General features: G+C 39.0%; 1 protein-coding gene across 1 annotated transcript in view; it reads left to right on the top strand.

Annotated features, from left to right (window-relative positions):
* The window catches only part of LOC116370072 (NLR family CARD domain-containing protein 3-like), a 315247-nt gene that overhangs the window by 287650 nt on the left and 13974 nt on the right, over nucleotides 1–13623 (top strand). The gene's annotated exons all lie outside the window — the stretch shown is intronic.

Here is a 13623-nt window from a genome sequence, read left to right on the forward strand (position 1 = left end):
CTCTGTGTCGTCTGTTGCTGTCTCTGTGTCTTGTCTGGTGTGTCTCTCTATCACATCCTATTCTTCTGTTGCTGTCTCTGTGTCTTGTCTGGTGTCTCTCTCCATCATATCCTATTCTTCTGTTGCTGTCTCTGTGTCTTGTCTGGTGTCTCTCTCCATCATATCCTATTCCTCTGTTGCTGTCTCTGTGTCTTGTCTGGTGTCTCTCTCCATCATATCCTATTCTGTTGTTGTCTCTGTGTCTTGTCTGTTGTCTCTCTCCATCACATCCTATTCTTCTGTTGCTGTCTCTGTGTCTTGTCTGGTGTCTCTCTAAATCATTTCCTATTCTTCTGTTGCTGTCTCTGTGTCTTGTTTGGTGTCTCTCTCCATCATATCCTATTCTGTTGCTGTCTCTGTGTCTTGTCTGGTGTCTCTCTCTATGATATCCTATTCTGTTGCTGTCTCCGTGTCTTGTCTGTCTCTCTCCATCATATCCTATTCTGTTGCTGTGTCTGTGTCTTGTCTGTGTCTCTCTCCATCATATCCTATTCTGTTGCTGTGTCTGTGTCTTGTCTGTGTCTCTCTCTATCATATCCTATTCTGTTGCTATCTCTGTGTCTTGTCTGTGTCTCTCTCCATCATATCCTATTCTGTTGCTGTCTCTGTGTCTTGTCTGGTGTCTCTCTCCATCATATCCTATTCTGTTGCTGTGTCTGTGTCTTGTCTGGTGTCTCTCTCCATCATATCCTATTCTGTTGCTGTGTCTGTGTCTGTGTCTGTGTCTGTGTCTCACTCCATCACCAGAAAATGTTGAGGGTTAGGCCTGCTACAATACAACATTCACAACATGACAACATGACAACACAACTACATAACACCATTAAATACAGTTGAGGGTTACTACAATACAACATGACAACACAACTACATAACACCATTAAATACAGTTGAGGGTTACTACAATATAACATGACAACACAACTACATAACACCATTAAATACAGTTGAGGGTTACTACAATATAACATGACAACACAACTACATAACACCATTAAATACAGTTGAGGGTTACTACAATACAACATGACAACACAACTACATAACACCATTAAATACAGTTGGAATGTAGTTAGAACTCAAACTGTTTCCGTCAAACAGAAAAACAACAATAAATCTGGATCAACACATTTAGATTTCTAGATGCTGCACTTTGCTGTTTCATTACCCAGACAGCTGTTTAAGGTCAGACCAAGGCAGAGTGCAGTATCAGTACTTAGGGGTCATAGGTCATACCAAGGCAGAGTGTAGTATCAGTACTTAGGGGTCATAGGTCATACCAAGGCAGAGTGTAGTATCAGTACTTAGGGGTCATAGGTCAGATCAGTGGTCATTGCTGGTATGCATGGACTAGAAAACCAACTTTAAGGCCATTTTTCTCAGATTCACTGTTTGTGAAGATGCTGTTTGTCTTTGTAGGAAAGTAGTTCAGGTGGCTTCCCTTTCCCTTAGTCTGCCTATCATCATGGTTACACCTTCCTGAAAACAATGACTCCATACTTTGCTAAAACCTGTTCTGCCAGTTCATGTCCTTAAAGACTAGAATGTTCCATTGTGGTTCCCCAAAAAGATGACAAGATAATTCACACATTCATCATCCATCTCAGGTATTTGAACCAGTGTCCTTTCGGTTACTGGCCCAACACTCTAATCGCAAGCAATCGCAAGCAATCTGTTTAATCATTGAAATGTGATACAAAATGATGCAAAGGTGTGCATTAGGACCATGTGGGCACCTCCTAGTGGTGGGGTTGTTAGGAGTGTTAATCAGACCATGTGGACACCTCCTAGTGGTCTGGTTGTTAGGAGTGTTTATCAGACCATGTGGACACCTCCTAGTGGTCTAGTTGTTAGGAGTGTTTATCAGACCATGTGGACACCTCCTAGTGGTGTGGTTGTTAGGAGTGTTTATCAGACCATGTGGACACCTCCTAGTAGTGGGGTTGTTAGGAGTGTTTATCAGACCATGTGGACACCTCCTAGTGGTCTGCTTGTTAGGAGTGTTTATCAGACCATGTGGACACCTCTTAGTGGTGGGATTGTTAGGAGTGTTTATCAGACCATGTGGACACCTCCTAGTGATGGGGTTGTCAGGAGTATTTATCAGACCATGTGGACACATCCTAGTGGTGGGGTTGTTAGGAGTGTTTATCAGACCATGTGGACACCTCCTAGTGGTCTGGTTGTTAGGAGTGTTTATCAGACCATGTGGACACCTCCTAGTGGTGGGGTTGTTAGGAGTGTTAATCAGACCATGTGGACACCTCCTAGTGGTCTAGTTGTTAGGAGTGTTTATCAGACCATGTGGACACCTCCTAGTGGTGGGGTTGTTAGGAGTGTTTATCAGACCATGTGGACACCTCCTAGTGGTGGGGTTGTTAGGAGTGTTTATCAGACCATGTGGACACCTCCTAGTGGTGGGGTTGTTAGGAGTGTTTATCAGACCATGTGGACACCTCCTAGTGGTGGGGTTGTTAGGAGTGTTTATCAGACCATGTGGACACCTCCTAGTGGTGGGGTTGTTAGGAGTGTTTATCAGACCATGTGGACACCTCTTAGTGGTGGGGTTGGTAGGAGTGTTTATCAGACCATGTGGACACCTCCTAGTGGTCTGGTTGTTAGGAGTGTTTATCAGACCATGTGGACACCTCCTAGTGGCGGGGTTGTTAGGAGTGTTTATCAGACCATGTGGACACCTCCTAGTGGTGGGGTTGTTAATAGAACTACCCCTCCCGGATCCGGGAGAATTGTCATCAACTTACACTAATTAGCATAACGCAACGGACAAAAAATCTTACTAGAAAATATTCATATTCATGAAATCACAAGTGAAATATATTGAAACACAGCTTAGCTTTTTGTTAATCACCTTATCATCTCAGATTTTGAAATGATGCTTTACAGCCAAAGCAAGACAAGCATTTGTGTAAGTTTATCGATAGCCTAGCATAGCATTATGCAAAGCTCATGTTGGTCACGAAAATCAGAAAAGCAATCAAATTAACAAGAAGGTATTTAAATGGTAATAACCAGACTTTTTTCCAACAGATATTATTGGCAAATGTATTCCAGTAAGTTGTGACATAAGGAATGGATACAATCTCCCTTTGAAATGAAGCAGGTATAGATCTGTTGTTCTGAGGGAGCAAGGAGAGAAACAGTTTCCCTATTGGAGAGTCAACTGGATTAATGAAGCAGGTATAGATCTGTTGTTCTGAGGGAGCAAGGAGAGAAACAGTTTCCCTATTGGAGAGTCAACTGGATTAATGAAGCAGGTATAGATCTGTTGTTCTGAGGGAGCAAGGAGAGAAACAGTTTCCCCATTGGAGAGTCAGCTGGATTAAGGTAGGTCAACAAGGGGAAGTCTGGTTACACCTCTAAATAACATGAGTTCCAGATGGAATAGCATCAGAGACTATGGAGAACTCTCTAGGAGGGCAGGTCAACAAGGTGAGGTCTGGTTACACCTCTAAATATCACGAGAGTTCCAGATGGAATAGTATCAGAGACTATGGAGAACTCTCTAGGAGGGCAGGTCAACAAGGTGAGGTCTGGTTACACCTCTAAATAACATGAGTTCCAGATGGAATAGCATCAGAGACTATGGAGAACTCTCTAGGAGGGCAGGTCAACAAGGTGAGGTCTGGTTACACCTCTAAATAACATGAGTTCCAGATGGAATAGCATCAGAGACTATGGAGAACTCTCTAGGAGGGCAGGTCAACAAGGTGAGGTCTGGTTACACCTCTAAATAACATGAGTTCCAGATGGAATAGCATCAGAGACTATGGAGAACTCTCTAGGAGGGCAGGTCAACAAGGTGAGGTCTGGTTACACCTCTAAATAACATGAGTTCCAGATGGAATAGCATCAGAGACTATGGAGAACTCTCTAGGTGTTACAAGGATATTGTAACAAGATAAAAATTCCTCATAATTGAGTAACAATCCTTCTGCATTAAAAAGTTGACTTACCAGCAGGATATGATCAGCCCATTCATTCACTGTCAGCTACATCAGCCCATTCATTCACTGTCAGCTACATCAGCCCATTCATTCACTGTCAGCTACATCAGTCCATTCATTCACTGTCAGCTACATCAGCCCATTCATTCACTGTCAGCTACATCAGCCCATTCATTCACTGTCAGCTACATCAGCCCATTCATTCACTGTCAGCTACATCAGCCCATTCATTCACTGTCAGCTACATCAGCCCATTCATTCACTGTCAGCTACATCAGCCCATTCATTCACTGTCAGCTACATCAGCCCATTCATTCACTGTCAGCTACATCAGCCCATTCATTCACTGTCAGCTACATTAGACAAATTAGCGCCTTGGAACCCAAGAGCATAGTCAGTGCTCTACCTCCCCCTTGTGGTGGTTTGGAGCAATGCACTAAGCAGTAAAGCAGGGTAATGTACTACACCACAAATTACCTCTAAATCCTGCAGCATAATCTCAAAACTAAGTAGATCTGTAAGTAGATCTATAAGTAGATCTGTAAGTAGATCTATAAGTGGATCTGGAAGTAGAACTGGAAATAACTTCATCTTTAGAAAGCAACACTCAACCTTTCCAGGATAAATCCCTCTGCAACCATTGGTTCAACTTCTTTTCATTTGTTTTCTTCAATAATAAGTACACACATTGAATGAGCATATTTTCTGTTGATCCTTAGACATGGTAATCCCAAGGTATGTTACATTTTCCTTAAGTGGAATATTGCAGATAGAGGGATTCACAAAGTCTGTAACATATGTCTATCACACAGTCTGTAACATATGTCTATCACACAGTCTGTAACATATGTCTATCACACAGTCTGTAACATATGTCTATCACACAGTCTGTAACATATGTCTATCACACAGTCTGTAACATATGTCTATCACACAGTCTGTAACATATGTCTATCACACAGTCTGTAACATATGTCTATCACACAGTCTGTAACATATGTCTATTCCTCATGAAGACAGATTGGGTCTCCTCTATAATTGAGTCCAATATCGCTTTCATTCTTTTTGCAAATATAGAGGCTGATATTTGTAGTCATTGAGCAGACAGACTGGATGCCAATTATCGAGGAGAAGCAAGTCTTTCTTAGGCTTATGGATGAATGTAATCAGAGCTTGAGTCAAACTGGTAGGGAGAGCATTATTTACAATGTAATCAGACCTGGAGTCAGACTGGGAGGGAGAGCATTATTTACAATGTAATCAGACCTGGAGTCAAACTGGGAGGGAGAGCATTATTTACAATGTAATCAGACCTGGAGTCAGACTGGGAGGGAGAGCATTATTTACAATGTAATCAGACCTGGAGTCAGACTGGGAGGGAGAGCATTATTTACAATGTAATCAGACCTGGAGTCAGACTGGGAGGGAGAGCATTATTTACAATGTAATCAGACCTGGAGTCAGACTGGGAGGGAGAGCATTATTTACAATGTAATCAGACCTGGAGTCAACCTGGGAGGGAGAGCATTATTTACAATGTAATCAGACCTGGAGTCAGACTGGGAGGGAGAGCATTATTTACAATGTAATCAGACCTGGAGTCAGACTGGGAGGGAGAGCATTATTTACAATGTAATCAGACCTGGAGTCAGACTGGGAGGGAGAGCATTATTTACAATGTAATCAGAGCTTGAGTCAGACTGGGAGGGAGAGCATTATTTACAATGTAATCAGACCTGGAGTCAGACTGGGAGGGAGAGCATTATTTACAATGTAATCAGACCTGGAGTCAAACTGGGAGGGAGAGCATTATTTACAATGTAATCAGACCTGGAGTCAGACTGGGAGGGAGAGCATTATTTACAATGTAATCAGACCTGGAGTCAGACTGGGAGGGAGAGCATTATTTACAATGTAATCAGACCTGGAGTCAAACTGGGAGGGAGAGCATTATTTACAATGTAATCAGACCTGGAGTCAGACTGGGAGGGAGAGCATTATTTACAATGCTTCCAGAAAAGACCTCCAACAGAAAAGGGACTAACTGTTCTGTAAACAGTTGTGTAAAACTCAGCAGATATACCATCAGTCCCAGGAGACTTATTATTTTTAAGTTGTTCAATAGAATAAATGATGTGTTCAACTATAACAGGGTCATGACACTGTTCCCTGTCAGCCTCACCAACTGATTTCACATCCCCCAGACAATCAAAACAAAGAGTTGAGGACACCTCACAATACTGTAGAAGATGAGGACACCTCATAATACTGTAGAAGATGAGGACACCTCACAATACTGTAGAAGATGAGGACACCTCACAATACTGTAGAAGATGAGGACACCTCACAATACTGTAGAAGATGAGGACACCTCACAATACTGTAGAAGATGAGGACACCTCACAATACTGTAGAAGATGAGGACACCTCACAATACTGTAGAAGATGAGGACACCTCACAATACTGTAGAAGATGCAACTAAAGATGGAGATTAATGTGGGATCATCTGTGATGAGACCCGTCATATTTAATTACCGAATTGTATTATTTTTAGAGTGGATTTTTCTAACCTGAAAAAAATCTGATATATTTTGTCCATCCTCCTCCATTTCTACCTACATCTGACAAAGGTTCTGTCTGCTTTCAGTCTATACATATCATCCAACTGGTGTTGTAGATCAAACAGAACAGATTTATCCTCCTCCATTTCTACCTACATCTGACACAGGTTCCGTCTGCTTTCAGTCTATACATATCATCCAACTGGTGTTGTAGATCAAACAGAACAGATTTATCCTCCTCCATTTCTACCTACATCTGACACAGGTTCCGTCTGCTTTCAGTCTATACATATCATCCAACTGGTGTTGTAGATCAAACAGAACAGATTTATCCTCCTCTGAAAGACTTTCAACAGGCTTTTGAACAAGACAGGTGATCTTTGTAATTACACTTTCTTCTTCAGCTCTCCTGGTCTTGGCAACAATACTCTCATGTTTTCTTGCATATTTTCCAACCTTAAAAAGCTCCCAGTTATTACTGTATGAATTGTTATTCATAGCGTTGTTCCTGAAGTGTTTAATTACATTGTTTATCTCCATCTGGACCAACTCATGTTTTAATATAGAGCTATTAAGCTTCCAATAGGATGCTCTGCCGGGGCCATTATCAGAGATAAACAGTGTAATGTCAATAAAGACAGCTCTATGATCAGTAAGGGCCATTATCAGAGATAAACAGTGTAATGTCAGTATAAACAGCTCTATGATCAGTAAGGGCCATTATCAGAGATCAACAGTGTAAAGTCATTATAAACAGCTCTATGGTCAGCAAGGGCCATTATCAGAGATAAACAGTGTAATGTCAATATAAACAGCTCTATGATCAGTAAGGGCCATTATCAGAGATAAACAGTGTAATGTCAATATAAACAGCTCTATGATCAGTAAGGGCCATTATCAGAGATAAACAGTGTAATGTCCGTATAAACAGCTCTATGATCAGTAAGGGCCATTATCAGAGATCAACAGTGTAAAGTCATTATAAACAGCTCTATGGTCAGCAAGGGCCATTATCAGAGATAAACAGTGTAATGTCAATATAAACAGCTCTATGATCAGTAAGGGCCATTATCAGAGATAAACAGTGTAATGTCAATATAAACAGCTAAGAAAAAATGATTCATCTATTATTAAAAGGACCAGGATGAACCAACTAGTTGACAATCAAAGAAGGGAGGATTAAATCTCCCTAACATGTAATTATATCAAGAAGACTTTATAACTGCCCTGATTGGCTCTTTATTGACAACTCTAATAGGACAATTATATCAAGAAGACATTATAACTGCCCTGATTGGCTCTTTATTGACAACTCTAATAGGACAATTATATCAGGAAGACATTATAACTGCCCTGATAGGCTCTTTACCTACAACTCTAACAGGACCATTATATCAAGAAGACTTTATAACTGCCCTGATTGGCTCTTTATTGACAACTCTAATAGGACAATTATATCAAGAAGACATTATAACTGCCCTGATAGGCTCTTTACCTACAACTCTAATAGGACAATTATATCAAGAAGACTTTATAACTGTCCTGATAGGCTCTTTTACCTACAACTCTAACAGGACAATTTGGGTCGACATGGAAGAAGAACATAATGCCCCATTTGGAGCATCATATTATCTGAGTCAACACTTAAATGTGGGACTGCAGAATCCCATAATGTCCCAAACTAAGAAATATGGAGTCAGATAAATAAGAGACAGACATCTTCACCTTTCCTGACAAGCTCTGCTTCGTTATGGAACAACCATGAATACTAATTAGGAGGAAAGGTGGTTGTCTGGAGAGAGTGGGATAGGTTTTGTTTTAGCCTCAACACTAATACATTTCACTTCTGGTTTTAGTGTCAACTTGAATTAGAGTGGCTGTGGAAGACTGGTCCCTTGATGATATCTGCAAGTGTCTGAGAACCAATGATCTCCATGATTCCATCCCATCATTCCAAGGTTCACAGTCTTTCTGAAGAATGCCAACTCTATTCAATTGTCCACTTTGCAACAAGCAAACATTCTCGTCCAGACTACTCACACATATTGTCCTCTACCACCAGCATGAACCACATGTTCTAACTACCTGTGGAGTTAATGGGTGTGGGAAAACAAATAGATGTTTCAGCTTCTATCGGTCACACATCTACCAAAACCACACAGAGCTTTTAAGTGCCAACTTAGATGAGAATTGCCCTCATGATGAATTTGAGACTGGGACTGATCCCATTGAAGATGACATGAGCGATGTAGAGAGTCTGCCAGAGGCTGAATATGTTCAAGACACAGAGATCAACACTGAGCAGCTAATTGAACGTCTCTAAAACAATATCTGTCTTGTTATTTAGTAAACCAGGAAAGAACACTGCATCCCAGCTACGGTACAGAATAACATTGTTGAGGACCTCAGAACCATGTTGATGCATTATGACCCACTACAGTCCCCTCAGGTTTCATCTGACAAATAAACTAATACATGTGGTTGAACAGGACGATCTCAGGGACTTGCTTAACAACTCTGCAGTATTTGAGGAATGCATTAGATGCATCATCTCTGAGTGGATGCTGGAGCATTACTGTGTGAAAGAAGTGGGCGTTGTCAGGACAACTGAAGTACCACTGAGAAACAAAGAGGTTATAAAACAAGGTGATTTCAATACAGCTACATTTCCCCCAGGCTACATGAATATAAAGAGACATGAGACAACACAATCATAATGAATCAGATTACATGGCCCCCAGGCTACATGAATATAAAGAGACATGAGACAACACAATCATAATGAATCAGATTACATGGCCCCCAGGCTACATGAATATAAAGAGACATGAGACAAAACAATCATAATGAATCAGATTACATGGAGAGAAGGGACCTGATCCTAGATCATAATGAATCAGATTACATGACCCCCAGGCTACATGAATATAAAGAGACATGAGACAAAACAATCATAATGAATCAGATTACATGGAGAGGGGGACCTGATCCTAGATCATAATGAATCAGATTACATGGAGAGGGGGTACCTGATCCTAGATCATAATGAATCAGATTACATGGACAGGGGGACCTGATCCTAGATCATAATGAATCAGATTACATGGAGAGGGGGGACCTGATCCTAGATCATGATGAATCAGATTACATGGAGAGGGGGGACCTGATCCTAGATCATAATGAATCAGATTACATGGAGAGGGGGACCTGATCCTAGATCATAATGAATCAGATTACATGGAGAGGGAGACCTGATCCTAGATCATAATGAATCAGATTACATGGAGAGGGGTGGACCTGATCCTAGATCATAATGAATCGGATTACATGGAGAGGAGGACCTGATCCTAGATTAGCACTTCTCCTCTGGGACTGTATGTATGAAACCGAACACTTAGTTGTAAAGTCTAGTTACAGCAGGTGTTTACTGCCATCTAGTGGATGATACCAATATAACACTTTATTATCAGGGTGGGGAGACAGCTGAGCTGAAACAGAAAGTAAAGTTGTTCTTTTGTTCAGGATCCATTTTGAGACGACAGAGCAGAAAACACTACATGGAGATCATTGAAAAATAAAGTAAGTATTTCTGAACAATAATCTATTCTAATGGACAGAGTACGTGCATGAATACCTGGAATGAGATATTACTAGTTAGTAGAAGTGCTACTTGAGCTGAGTTGCTGACAGACAGCAGTTTTCAAAGTGTAAACTAATCAGCAGTCCTACATGTTATCAGTAACACGTCTGGTAAAGATGGTGGAGGAGCTTTTCAATGATATGGTTTTATGCTTATCTCAGGGTTTCTCCATCCTTTTGTTCTTACCAGCACTTACACACCTGATTCAACTAATCATCACATATTTTAAGACAGTTTAATATTTGAGGAATACAAATTAATATTCTCAAATTAAAACCTTTTGGGTTTGTAGGCCTGCTTACAATTATTAAAGTCCTACAATAACTCACATTTTGGAGGAAAACAGCTGAACTTGGTTTAGAGTAAATTATATGTTTATCAAAAATAATGAATAATGAAGAAACGCGTCTGGGTTTAGAACTCTGTGTCTCAGGACATATATTTTAAGGACCAATGGAATGGTCTAAAATGCGCAACACCTGCTCCCCCGGGGAGCCGGGCAATGCACAACTAATTCACCCAGTGACCGTTACTTATATGAAATGGAAAGTAACTTTGTAGCTGACGCAGTTCCAGAATGTCTGTTGAAACTGTGTCTCATATGGAACGTTAGAACAGTGGTGGAAACAGAACTCAGTTCCAGAATGTCTGTTGAAACTGTGTCTCATATGGAACGTTAGAACAGTGGTGGAAACAGAACTCAGTTCCAGAATGTCTGTTGAAACTGTGACTCATATGGAACGTTAGAACAGTGGTGGAAACAGAACTCAGTTCCAGAATGTCTGTTGAAACTGTGTCTCATATGGAACGTTAGAACAGTGGTGGAAACAGAACTCAGTTCCAGAATGTCTGTTGAAACTGTGTCTCATATGGAATGTTAGAACAGTGGTGGAAACAGAACTCAGTTCCAGAATGTCTGTTGAAACTGTGTCTCATATGGAACGTTAGAACAGTGGTGGAAACAGAACTCAGTTCCAGAATGTCTGTTGAAACTGTGTCTCATATGGAACGTTAGAACAGTGGTGGAAACAGAACTCAGTTCCAGAATGTCTGTTGAAACTGTGTCTCATATGGAACGTTAGAACAGTGGTGGAAACAGAACTCAGTTCTCAAACTGGAGTAAAAGTAAAGATTCCTTCATAGAAAATGACTCAAGTAAAAGTGAAAGTCACCCAGTAAAATACCACTTCAGGAAAAGTCTAAAAGTATTTGGTTTTAAATATAATTAAGTATCAAAAGTAAAAGTAAAGTAGTAATAATTTAAATTCCTTTTATTAATCAAACCAGACGGCACAATTTCCATGTTATTTTAATTTACGGATAGCCAGGGTCACACTCCAAAACTCAGACATCATTTAAAAACAAAGCATTTGTGTTTAGTGAGTCCATTTTCTGTCCTGCTAAGCATTCAACATGTAAGGAGTACTTTTGGGTGTCAGGGAACATGTGGAGTTAAAAGTATATCATTTTCTTTATGACTGTAGTGAAGTAAAAGTAAAAGTTGTTAAAATATAAATAGTAAAGGACAGATTCCCCCCAAAAACTACTGAAGTTGTACTTTAAAGTATTTTACTGAAGTACTTTACACCACTGCATTAGAAGACAGATAAATGTGTTGATTTGAAGGAAAGACAGGCAGATTCTGGTAGGTCGGCTACGAACTATTATAAAGTTAGGTCGTCGTCAGACATTCAACAGTCACAATATGTTTGAGATACAGTATGATCACTAATCATGCCGACCAACCTGATGGTCTCTGTTGGAAATGTTGTGAAAAGTATCTGGCCCAAGCTATAAATATCTGGCATTACTCATCTAATATTTATATACTGTATTCTATACTATTCTACTGTATCTTAGTCTATGCATTACTCATCTCATATGTATATACTGTATTCTATACTGTTCTACTGTATCTTAGTCTATGCATTACTCATCTCATATGTATATACTGTATTCTATACTGTTCTACTGTATCTTAGTCTATGCATTACTCATCTCATATGTATATACTGTATTCTATACTGTTCTACTGTATCTTAGTCTATGCATTACTCATCTCATATGTATATACTGTATTCTATACTGTTCTACTGTATCTTAGTCTATGCATTACTCATCTCATATGTATATACTGTATTCTATACTGTTCTACTGTATCTTAGTCTATGCATTACTCATCTCATATGTATATACTGTATTCTATACTGTTCTACTGTATCTTAGTCTATGCATTACTCATCTCATATGTATATACTGTATTCTATACTGTTCTACTGTATCTTAGTCTATGCATTACTCATCTCATATGTATATACTGTATTCTATACTGTTCTACTGTATCTTAGTCTATGCATTACTCATCTCATATGTATATACTGTATTCTATACTGTTCTACTGTATCTTAGTCTATGCATTACTCATCTAATATGTATATACTGTATTCTATACTATTCTACTGTATCTTAGTCTATGTATTACTCATCTCATATGTATATACTGTATTCTATACTATTCTACTGTATCTTAGTCTATGCATTACTCATCTCATATGTATATACTGTATTCTATACTATTCTACTGTATCTTAGTCTATGCATTACTCATCTCATATGTATATACTGTATTCTATACTATTCTACTGTATCTTAGTCTATGTATTACTCATCTCATATGTAGATACTGTATTCTATACTATTCTACTGTATCTTAGTCTATGCATTACTCATCTCATATGTATATACTGTATTCTATACTATTCTACTGTATCTTAGTCTATGCATTACTCATCTCATATGTATATACTGTATTCTATTCTACTGTATCTTAGTCTATGCATTACTCATCTCATATGTATATACTGTATTCTATACTATTCTACTGTATCTTAGTCTATGCATTACTCATCTCATATGTATATACTGTATTCTATACTATTCTACTGTATCTTAGTCTATGCATTACTCATCTCATATGTATATACTGTATTCTATTCTACTGTATCTTAGTCTATGCATTACTCATCTCATATGTATATACTGTATTCTATACTATTCTACTGTATCTTAGTCTATGCATTACTCATCTCATATGTATATACTGTATTCTATTCTACTGTATCTTAGTCTATGCATTACTCATCTCATATGTATATACTATATTCTATACTATTCTACTGTATCTTAGTCTATGCATTACTCATCTCATATGTATATACTGTATTCTATACTATTCTACTGTATCTTAGTCTATGCATTACTCATCTCATATGTATATACTGTATTCTATACTATTCTACTGTATCTTAGTCTATGCGTTACTCATCTCATATGTATATACTGTATTCTATACTATTCTACTGTATCTTAGTCTATGCATTACTCATCTCATATGTATATACTGTATTCTATACTATT

This window comes from Oncorhynchus kisutch, unplaced genomic scaffold (genome assembly GCF_002021735.2).
Source record: "Oncorhynchus kisutch isolate 150728-3 unplaced genomic scaffold, Okis_V2 scaffold2442, whole genome shotgun sequence".
Taxonomy (NCBI): domain Eukaryota; kingdom Metazoa; phylum Chordata; class Actinopteri; order Salmoniformes; family Salmonidae; genus Oncorhynchus; species Oncorhynchus kisutch.